The sequence below is a fragment of the Protopterus annectens genome, chromosome 9.part0, assembly GCF_019279795.1.
Source record: "Protopterus annectens isolate FY-2018-M chromosome 9.part0, PAN1.0, whole genome shotgun sequence".
Classification (NCBI taxonomy): Eukaryota; Metazoa; Chordata; order Ceratodontiformes; family Protopteridae; genus Protopterus; species Protopterus annectens.
In genome coordinates, this window is record NC_056743.1 from 1,290,708,937 (window position 1) to 1,290,721,272 (window position 12,336).

The 12,336-nt window shown below is 36.1% G+C and overlaps 1 protein-coding gene across 3 annotated transcripts in view; it reads right to left on the reverse strand.

Moving 5' to 3' along the window:
• OGDH (oxoglutarate dehydrogenase) overlaps positions 1-12,336 on the reverse strand; it is a 1,195,521-nt gene that overhangs the window by 588,058 nt on the left and 595,127 nt on the right. The gene's annotated exons all lie outside the window — the stretch shown is intronic.

The following is a 12,336-nucleotide window of genomic DNA, read 5'->3' on the forward strand; positions in this document are numbered from 1 at the left end:
CCATTTAACAGGCCACCTCTACCATGGCTGCCCTTATCAGAAGGCAAGTCAAATGGATGGTGAGACTTCTGCATCTAAAGTGAATGGGGCCCTTTATGGTTCCTGTTACATGAACTTTGAGGGGCCCTTGAAATTGACTCCAACAGCAGAGAGTTACCATCTTTTTCACTCTTCTGCACATTCTCTTTCACAGATAGGCCAAAAAGGGATGATCCGTTAAAATGAGCACTTGTGAAGGATGCTTTGAAGTTGTCTAAATTTGCATAGGGACAGCAGGACACAGCATCTTATTATAATCAGCCACATTATGCATGAGGTGCATGGAGAGGTTTGTGATTAACACAGTCGCCAGAGTGGTTTCTAGCTATTTCTTTCACATTGATGTCAATGGATTTTTCAGAATAGATAAAAGCCTGCTGTAAGAGATCCCTCTGGAGTCTATACACGTGAGTGGCATAGTTCCTGAACTGCAAAGGTGCCCGTAGCATATGCCTGCTTCCCAAACCTATCCATCACCCTAGAATCCTTACTGAGGAGACGGACAGAAACAGAATCTTCAGAAGGTTCTCTTTTAGTGGCTGCCATCACAATGATGGAGTCAGTCGGTGGTGATCTAGCCCAAATTTTTTTTTTTTTTTTATCTCTGGGGGACAAAGGACCTTCAAAGTTTTCTAGGGACAGCCTCAAAGGTATAGGTGTCCTGCTATGACCTCCTGGCCTCCAAGTTGATAAAGCTGTTGACATAGATTATACTATTACATTGTTATGTATGCCTCAAACAATCAAATAAGGGAAGTCCAAAAACAAACCAAATAAGCAAAGGTGTGGCTCCAGTATTAACAGCTGTAGAAGTCCAAAGTGATAAGTAAAATAAGAAAAAAAAAAAGTAAAAACAAGATATCCCAAGATGTATTTGTTTGTAGCTCAGCTTTAATAGTCACACAAGCGCTTTCACATACAGCTTCATCAGGTGTTTAAACAAAGTTACTGAAACACCAATTTATACTTGTAAATGGTCATATGACCAACTAGTGACAAAACTAAAGTGGTACATTCAACATAAACAAAATATATAAACATAAAAATTTAATATTAAAAACATATATAAATAAATACAATTGTATCAATATCTAAAAATCAAAACTATATACATTTAAAAGATACATAAAAAATATATATCTACTTATTTACGAAGAGGTCTCTTATAAAGAACTGGTTTAATGGGTACATAATCATTGATACCATGCCCATGATTTGCTCTAAGTCTCACAATCCAATTTGCTTCCAGTTCTTCAGTTCTACACTTAATGTTACCACATCTTATACTATCATATGTCGTACCCAACACTAAGAATTTAAAAATATGTTGTTCATCAGTATTAACAACATGCTTGGCAAGTGCATTAATAACATTCTTTTTCTTAATATGATATAGATGTTCCCTGATTCTTTCTTTCAGGGAACAATCGGTTTTGCCTACATAGAATTTATTACACAGAATTCAAAAAGCAAGATAAACAACATGCATAGTCTTACAAGTGGCAGTTGCAGTAATATGAAAAATCTCACCAGTATCTGGATGCTTAAAGGTAGTATTTTTAGAAACAAAACCACAACATCTGTACCTACCACATGGTTTAGTACCTGAATCTATTGCTGCATGTTTCATTGATGTGCTGCTACACAACCTATTCTTAAGTAACCTTCTATTTTTGAATGAAAATTGTGGTTTTGTACCTACTATGGCCTTAATATGATCATCCGTCATTAAAACATTCCAGTGCTCATTTATAATTGCAGTATACATAGTGACATCCCTAGTGTAACCGAGTGACATTCTAAGTTTGTTATTCATTGGGCGTTTCGCTCTGATGGTACAGTCTGAAAAATAGGGTTTCGCTTTAGTGCCTCTCAGAATCAACTGCTAGGGAATTACTCTCTACCATACTCTTTTTGTAACCTCTCTCTAGCAGCTCAATTTCTGTTCTTTTTCTTTGATGTTCATAATCTTCATCCTTCACATTCAGCCTTGAAGCTCTAAATAACTGATTCCTGGCAACATTTCTGAATATAAAATTGGGGTGCATGCTTTTCCTGCTTAACAACTGATTAGCATAACAATCCTTCCTATACAGATTGCTACTTAACTCACCTTTTTCATCCCTACTAACAAACACATCCAAAAAATTGATGCCTTCGGCTGAAAAATTTAAAGTGAACTGTAAAAAATCAGATGAACTATTAACATAGTTCATAAAATCAAAAACTGTTCCTCCATTCCCCTCCATATAAAAAAAGAGGTCTTCCACAAACCTTTTGTAAAATAAAATAAATTCTTTAAATGGGCTCCTCATTAAATGTTGAAATTCCCACATTGCCATCACTGCATTGGCATAACTATAGGAGCAAGAGCTCCCCATAACAACACCATTCTTTTGACAGTATATACTCTCCTTGAACACAAATATATTGTTCTGAAGTACTAAACTCAGTAAAGTTTCTATCAAAAATATATCATCACTGTTAAAGTCTCCAAAGTCCATTAATAGTTTTTTGACATATACTATACCGATATTATTGGGAATTACAGTGAACAAAGAGACCACATCTAATGTTACAAACAAGAATCTCTCTTCAACAGTTATATGTTTGGAAAATTGAAACCGCTCACTTAAAAAATGTTCTGTATCTCTTAAAACTATCTGAGACTTGTTCACGATAGGCCTAAGGCGTTTCTCTAGATAAATAGACAAGGATTCAGTGCACCAGTTGTTACCTGCAACTATAGGTCTCATAGGTGGCTTACTGAGATTCTTGTGCACTTTAGGCAATCCTTGTATAATAGGAATGGTAGGATTTGCTGTATAAAAATCAAATAAGGGAGGTGAAGAGTGGGAATCAACTGGCTAAGCTTCCCTCTGTTGCATCAACTTCAGTATGTCGCCAAAAGACGCTTCTTTCAAAGGGGATTGTGGGGGACCCCCTTTCTATCCTCCAAGTCAATAACCAAAGTCGGGGACTCTGATGGAGAATCTAAGTACTTCCTCTTGCATATCATCTTTTGGAGGTTCAAGGGATGAAGTTCCTGACTCATCAGAAGGCAGCTTCTGCACTTAGGCAGCAGGTTTGACGTCAATGGAATAACACTAACCTACAGTGGCCTGAACAGAGTAAGACAAAACTGAGAAAGGGGCATGGGGTGCAACCATAATCAGTGGAGCCTGCAGATCCATCATCTTGGGTGAAGAGATTATCCTTCTCAGCACCTAGAAAGCTGTACCAACTTCCGAGTCCAAAGAAGGCTCTCCTGCTGACAGATCAAATCCTCCCTTTTGAGAAAGAGATGCTGATGTTGTTGCTGGAGAAATCCCAGAAGCAGAGAAGGCTGTAAACTGCAATGAGCGAATCAGTGCTGAAGATACAAAGTCAAATGTCTCAGGCACCACCAACAATGCCAAGGGCGACCATCCACCTGGAGATATCATTGACCCTAGTCCTCACGCCACAGACTTAAATGGCTCAGATGAAGCCAAATCACAGACCACTGATCTCTGGGCCACAGGATCCAGGAGAAACAATGGTTCCGATGAAACCACAGCAGAGATGTGGACCAGGGTGGAAGCAAGAACAGAGGCAATCTGAACTGATCCAACTGCCTTTGGAGCTAAAGCAGAAGGAATAACTCACTCCCATTTTCATCAAGGTTTTTAGGAATTTCTGCATCAGAGAATCCAAATGAAACTTCAGATGTATTTATGTATAACCTGAAGGACTGCACAGAGAGGACTGAGGAAGGTCGAGAAGGTGGGAGGTCTGACTTGTCAAAAGCCCATTTATTTGGAGCACCGTAGGCTGAAATCAATTTCATAAGCCCTGGATCAGGAGGAAGTTTAAAGGCTGAAATTAAAGCTCTATACTTCTTGAGCCTGGGTGCCTATGGGAGTTTGAGATGAAGCTGAATAGGATTGTCAGACTACTACTTTGTTTTTGAAGATTCTGGATCTGGTGGAAGAAAGCCTGCAACAATCAACTTGTTCCTCATATTCACCAAAGCTCTGGGTCCAAAGGAAGCACAGATTTCAGAAAACACTAAGGTGAGGGACACTCCGACTACAAACAAGTCATTTAGGTCCCAAGGTATCTTAATCCTAGGTTCATTTTTTAAAACTAGTTCCCTTTGCCATGTCTAATAAGCAACGACCATTGTGCAATCATAAACAATGGCACTGAAGAGTATTAATATTTCAAACTGAGACTTAACTACTAGAAGTGTTAATGCTAGTACTAATTTTATATATAGTGACATACTGAAACATCAGAACATCATCAATAATGTCAACCACAAAAGTGTGACAACACACCACACATACACAAGGAAAATCCTCCCCAAAAAAGAATTCTGCAGGGGGAAAACCCCCTTGTTAATTAGATATACTAACTCATGCAGTCCCTGGGGAAGGGGCATATTCCCCAACCTTGGAAACTGTCGATCTCACATAAGTGTTGATCATTTGCATCGTCAACCAAAATGTGTTAGAGTACAGACTAAAGTCACCACTCCATTTTTTCATATATATATATATATATATATATATATATATATATATATATATATGTATATATATATATATACACACATATACATACACACACACATTCAAATATATATTTGTGTGTGTATATATGGTAAAAACACTGCAGAACTCACCACCAATGCTGGAATAACACCTTTATTTAACAAAACAAACAGATGAGCGCTTTCACATACAAGGTACGCTTCTTCAGATCTATTTTACTGAGCTCATATTCTTGCTTATATACACAGATTAAAACCAACGTATTATGCAATTATTCAATCAATCTTGCTAAAAACATCTTTAAAAGGGGCACGTCAAAAACTTGTTTTGTATAAAACAATAAGGGAGAGCTTGTGAAGCCATTTGTATATGGTGAGTATCTATTTCATGAATATCCTTGGTTAAGCACCATTCAATCAAATAAACTGATCATGAAATATATGCTTATACATGAATATAAATACATACATAAAAATAACATTTCAATAAATATAAATATAAATAATATATCTATAAATAGCAATATAAAAACTAGATGGCTACTAATATATGTATAAAATCAATATATATGTGTAATATAACGAATGTGCATTATATTAATGAAAAATGATATGACTAAATCAAACTATATCTCTAAAACCAATCTTAGAAGCCAGGGTATACAAATGAATATTAAGACAGTATATATAGATATTGCAGCAATGTTACCCCTTATACCCATGTATATTTTGTTTGGTGTACCATAGCATTTATGTTTTGATGCACATGTAGTTCTATACCTATTCTATGGTTTTATTTGCTATTTATAACTTTTGAATAAGCACATTTTTGGTTACATTGACACATGTTTTTAGCCTGCCTTTGATATAGTAAACATTTTTTAAAGCTTGCTTAAGTAAGTGTTATATAGAGTTTTTTATGAGGTTTTATGAAGTTTTATGAGGCCTTTATACAGTTTCTATAGCTTTCATATAGCATTAATGAGTCCCTCACTATTGATTATTTACAATTAATTGTCATCATGTGTGTGTGCACATGCACAGAATTAATAAATGTCCACAATCTCCAAAAAATAAGCTTCCAACACTCCACACTTAAATAAATCACTACCTTAATCTAAAGAAAACAACCAACAGACCACTGTTTCACCTATTACAGGATTTTTCAATGCTTAATTAACAATCCTTGCAGCAACATGGATTTGGCTTTTCAGATCATGTGACTCAATTTTTCAACATTTCACCACCATTAAAGACACTAAATACACATAACATGGAGATCATCATACAGGAAAAAACAAAAATACAAAAACATACAAATTTGAAATTAAAATGTATTTTAAGACAAAATGAGCCATAAAACTATAAGGTCATAAATGATTAAATAACCATTCTTCTACTGGTGAACATCTTACATTGAGGGCAAAGTCCATTTCTACTTTTATTCATATTAACTAATTTGTCCTGGATGTACCATAGCCCATAACCTGACTATCCAGTTTTATTCTCTTACAATCCAAACTTTTGTGTTTTTGATGTTTAGTACTTAAAAGGGTAGGCACCACTCTATGTATACTACTGAAAGTAGAACCAGCTCATACATATTTGTCTATGTACATCTCTCTTTTGCATCCGATACCAGTCATGTGGAGAGAGATCCTTTCTTTCTAAGACTATAGTTTGTCCTACATAAAACACACCCCACTGGCACACTGCCATATAAACAAATTATTCTGCTGGCCTGCTGGTTCTCTTGATATTAAAGGAGCGATTTATATAATTTTGGAATGCTGGAAGTCTTTTGGGAGATTGTGGAGATTTGTTTCTTTTGTGCACAAATGTTGCTACTTGCAACTGTTTTGGTTCTCTTCTTGTTGTGTTGCTATGGTAAACAAGTCAGTGTGAATTATTCACAGAATGGCAGCTCTGGTGGAGAAAAGTAATTGGAAATATTTGTTACTGACTTGGTTTCTGATAAAGACATGAACTGGCTATCTGCTTTACAACAATCAAGTGGATCATTAAACACACAAATACCTTTGGTATATATAAATGTTTCATTGGAACACGTGGCTTCAAAAAGGTACAATCTGTGCTATGGCACCTAAAAGTTTAAAATATAAAGTATGGCTCCTCATGGTCTGAGAGTTTGGTAGGAACCTGGCACTGGAAACTAATGTCAAGTTTATGATTAAATGGAGGAGTGTACAAAAAACAGGTTCTGCTGTCTTTGCAAAAAAGCAAGCAAGATTGTTTAGAAACTGTAAACTCTTCCTCATGATACCCAGTTTGATCAAGTAACAACTGTTAAAAACCATAATGATGACCATGAATAGTGTAAAATGCACACAAATTGCAGAAAGACAGTAGGGACTATAAAGTAAAAAAAATCAGTTTGGTAAAAAAAGGCAGACATAATTGTGCACCAATGGCATCTAATAATGGGGGAACAAAAAACTACAGAGGAAAGAGAAAGCGTAGCATGCAGTGACAGCATCGTAGTGAATCAGGTTCTGGATCAAATTCAGACTTCTCTTCTTGTGCAGATAAACATGGAACATGGTAATTTTCTCCCCATGATTAAAAGAGAAAAAGAGAGATGCCCTGCTCCTTTTTCCACCAAAGGAGAGGGTCAGAAAGCATAGAAAAAAATGAAAGATCAGATAACCCATATGTTGCAAGTGCAGGCATAAATAAAACTACTGGGAGTGCAATGAAAGAAATTGAAGACACTGCAGTCAATGTTTCTGTGATGATAGGAGAATGCTGCCAGCCATGCTAGAAGTAGGGCAGTAGATGTATGACTTGTGCCAACACAGCTAGCTAGAATTTTGCAAATTATATATAATTTGTATATCATGCCACAGTGGTACGGCGGTAGCGTTGTTACTTCACAGCAAGAGGTTCTCCTGTTTGATTCTAGGCTCGGCTTGGGAGTGCCTTTCTGTGTGGAGTCTGCATGCCTTCCCCGCGGTTGGGTAGCGTTCGAAAGACATGCATGCATAAATGGGCGTGCCTTCGTTGAAGGTTGGGCATAGAGCTGGCACCACGGCGTTTCGTAAAAAAAATCTACTGCCAATCATTAGCGGACCGGAGTTCCGCTGTGGCGACCCCTTACAGGGAAAAAGCCGAAAGACAAACAACAACATATATCATTTGTATATCAAACTGATTTGTACAGGTGCTTGTGCTGAAAATCTATTTGTGAGGTTTGCTTGTGTTAAAATGTATCAAAAGTGCACCCTACTGGAATGAAAAGAAATGTACATGTTTTAGTGTAACTGAATTAAATGTATATGTTTTAAGAGAGACAGCAAAGGGTAACCAGCTAGCTTACTTTAGGGAAAATAAGCAAAATGCAAATGAGCTGTTAACCATTAAAATGGTACTCCACAGTGCTGAACAGGATCGGCGATTGTGGGTCTGGAAGAAGCCTTTGTTCATTAGTGCAGTAAAAAGAGGGGAAGTCCAAGGTACTGACAAACATTTAGATGTATATTGCAGCTGTCTATGCTAAATTCCTGTCTCAGCTTCAATGGGGAACAGTGCGACAGCCTTTAGTCAGGTGACCAGATGAGGTCATTCTACAAGCCATCTTGTACATTATATTTTACAGCGAGTAATCTCTGAGGATGGAGTATTCTGTTTTGGGGAACCTGACTAGAAAGACGGCTTACGTATTTCATTATGCCTTGCTCTATCAAAAAAAGTTATTGGGGAATAATAATTCCCCTAGATTCAGTCAGGAAAATAGCGAAGCTTAGTTTAGATATTGTTTTTCTTTATTTGTCTGAGCCTGTCCATCAATGTTCTTTTCAGTATTTCCTGTGATTTGAATTCTGTGGTTTACTGTGAACATGTGTTCAGTATTTTCATGCTCTTTTATTATTTATTATTAAATATAAATATATTTAAAACTTATTTTATGGCTGGTCCTTGTAGAAAGTATTTAACCTTTGACAGTACTTATATTTATTTGATGACACTGTGTGAGCCACTCCAGAAGACCTAGCTGTCTTTGTCAACTACTACCATTTGTATTGGCACTAATATTACACAGTATAATTGGACACCCTTTGCTAATGGCCTTGGAGTTGCTGACTATGGAGTGTCTGGTGACAGAGAACTACTTTATACTCTGGGCAGAAGGGGACACAGCAGGTAAATCTGTGCCAATCTTTCCCAAGTGTGTGTGTGTGTGTGTGTGTGTGTGTGTGTGTGTGTGAAATCAAATCTCACTGTATGAGCGCGTGTCAGCTAACTTGGAGTAGGGATAACAAGCACTGGGCTTACTGGCTTGAATACTCAGCTGTACCAGTGGGGAGTCTTATTAGGGACCAAGAGGGAGACAGACAGAGAGATACAATTGTGTTTGATGCAGAGAGGTATGCATCTAGAAACACTGAGTGCATCCATTTGTATTCCAAGTGCACGTGCCTCTCCAGTGTCAGTGGTCAGGATTCAGGCTCCTTGATTACTGTCTCAGTGTGGGGACATCACAGTTTCTTCACATGGTTTTAAATGAATTTGAATCTTCATTACTTAAAAGAAGGTTTAAACTTTGTGCCTTCATTTTTTGTATCTCTTTCCAAAGTTGTTTCGGATGAGTTTATACGTCAATTACATTTGAAATACTGGTTTCATTCTTAGTCACACGACTATGCTGAACAATGCAATTTTTTTTTTTTTAATTTTTTTAAAAATCTGATTTTAACCCTCCAGTGGTTAAACTGTTTGAACACGTGCTGTGAGACTTGGTTGTAGAGCATAAAGTTCTTTTTTATGAATTATTTCTATAATTAAGAAAAGCAAGCTTTAAAACAGTTAACTGATAATTTCCTTAACAGTAGAGCAAATAAGAGAGGAGAAGCAGTTTATATGGAATCAGACTGAGTACAAAAGTGAAATGGTAAGACAGCTGTCTTGATGCAGTTTTATCATAGACTGTGCCTTGATCCAACTAGGCATTTTAAAGTAGAAAATGATGAATGCCGACCTAAATGGGTTGAAAAAAACAGTTGTGACAGGGTTACAGTAGCAGATGACAACAGAAGACACTGCCAGGCTATATTTCACTTGTTTCCTAAAGTACATAAGCTACAACTCCAACTCCAGGATGTCCAATAGTAGAAGGCACAGATCCTTTAATAGTAAAAACTTTCAACTTTCTTAGAATTATGTTTAAAACCTATATTAACATATTGCTGAGTATCAAAGATGCTACAGAATTTTTGTCAATATTGGAAGACATCTTTAAGCAGCCTAATACCTATATGGTTTCATTAGATGCAACTACATTATATACATCTATATCACATACATGAGGAATTAAGGCAGTAAGGTACTATTCACGAACTACTCAGATTTATTAAGTGCAATTTTCAAAATTTATTTTAGAACTGCTGGAATTGGTGCTGACAAAAATGTTACTATTCAGGTAACTGTTATTTACAGTTAAAAGGTATAGCTATGGGGACAACTACTGCCCCATGTATGCTGATATTTTTATGGGCTATTTTGAGATGCAATATATTTATAATTTCTGTACTAAACATTCATTTTAACTATTTAAAATTGTGCAGACAATACTTACATTGTTGAGTTCTTTGGAAGGGAAATATACAGGAACTGCACATTTCTGATACATATTTAGATGAGCAAATTACTAAGTTAATATATCAAATTATAAAAGCCCTTCCACAGAAAATCATCAGGCCATGTAGTGAATATTCCTTATGCCCAATTTTTGAGACGTAGGCATATTTTCAATATAGAAGGGGAATAAAATAAACAGGTTGGGATTATGAATAAGCAATCTAGTGTTAAGATGTTAAGAAATATGATCAGAAACTAACAGATGAAAGTACCAGAAAAGCTACCACAAAAGATCAGAATGTTAACACCTTTAAGGTTATACAATTAAATAAATAATGGCCTATTTTAAGTGATTCAGTTTTGGTGATATTATGGAAGAATGGTGTATAGAAGGGTGTGCTTGGTTGCCCAGTTTCTTTCTGACTATAAATGAAACATGGGAACAGTTAAAACATCAGGTACCGTAATTAAAGAATGTTTCCCTTAGGGAAATTATAAACAATGTGGTAAGATTTGAAGTACAAATATTTCACTTCAGTTAATACCACAAGAATATATGGTATAAAACGACATAATAATTGTACCACAAAATGGTTAGTTTACATGGCAGTAATGTGGCATGTTTTATGTAAGACAAACATCACTCGTGAAAAAACAAAGGAAATCTCTCCACAAGTGATATCATACGTATCAGAGAAGTACACTATGTAAACACTCAAACAAAGAAGCTAATTTTACTTTTACTGGTATGGATAAAGTGGTACCTTTCCCTTTTACGTACCAAAAACTCAAAAACACAGAAGTTTGGATAAAAAAAGAACAAATATAGACAGTTTAAGGCTGTGGTACATCCAGGATCAAATGAGTTACTATGAATAAAAATTAGAAATGGATAGTCTGCAGTGTTAAGAAGTTCACCACTAGAAGGCAGTATAACATTAGTCATTCATGACAGTACAGTGTTATGGGGACATTATGTGTGAAAAAATATATTTTGATTATAAATAATTATGTTTATGCATATATTTACATTGTTTTATGTTGTCTTCTTGTATGAGTACCTACATAGGTGCATTTAAGGTGTTTAATGGTGGATAAATGCTGGGAAAAAATTGAGTCACATGATCAGAAAAGTCAAGTCACTTCTGGGTATTTAAATGCTGCTGCAAAGACTGTTAATTAGCATTAAAAAAACTGTCATAGGAAAATTTTGTCTGATGGTTGTTTTCTTGATATTGAGAGCAATCTATATAATTCTTGAGTGATGGAAATTTCTTTTGGAGATTGTGTATGTACATAACATACATGTATACACACAAACACACATATACACCTTCAAGTCAGCAGTACAACACAGCACTCTATACAAACACTTAAGAGTCCTAACTATTACTATACAACACACACAAATCATTACTATGTATCACACTGTTAATATTAAAAACACTACCACTAGGAATTACATTAAATCTAACTGTACTGGAAATCCAGGGAAGGAAATAGCAACAAAGGTTGCAAAAAGTGGCTTGAGTACAAGAAAAAAAGGCTACTAAAGAAAAAAAGCTGCCTAAATTACCAAGTAATACAGGCTACTGACAAAAAATAATCAACTCTAACAAGAAAACTGCTATTTGAAAGCTACAAAATCTATAAAAGGAGATGAAGCATTTATCTGACCAAGATCATGCTGCTAGTCACACAAGTGACAAACTAGATCTGGGGTAACTAGGCAGGCAGGTGCATCATGGGAAGGAAGATTCCAGGCTGGAGCACTAATTCTGCAAGGTCAGATCCAACAAGTGTCTTGAGGACACGTCAGACTGAATGGAATGAATGAATAGATCAATGTGCTTCATGCTTAGTGTCTTTTACAAGACATGCCATTGTCTTCTACAAGACATGCCAGTCACTTTCTATAGTGCTAATAACTTCATAACTTTCAAACTCAATGCAATAATGTGTCAGGGGTCTTGTCCTGGACTGTGATGCCAGTGACTCAAACTATGTAGGAATAAGCAGTTATGGGCAAGCTCTACCAGCTCACACCTTAGCCTCTACTCCCTTGAGACAAGATAAGACTACAGTCACAGCAAGGAACTGTTTCCGTTTGTCAGTCCTTAACTTTCAAAGACATCAATTTGTCTTCTTCCCTAGTATGTATGTTC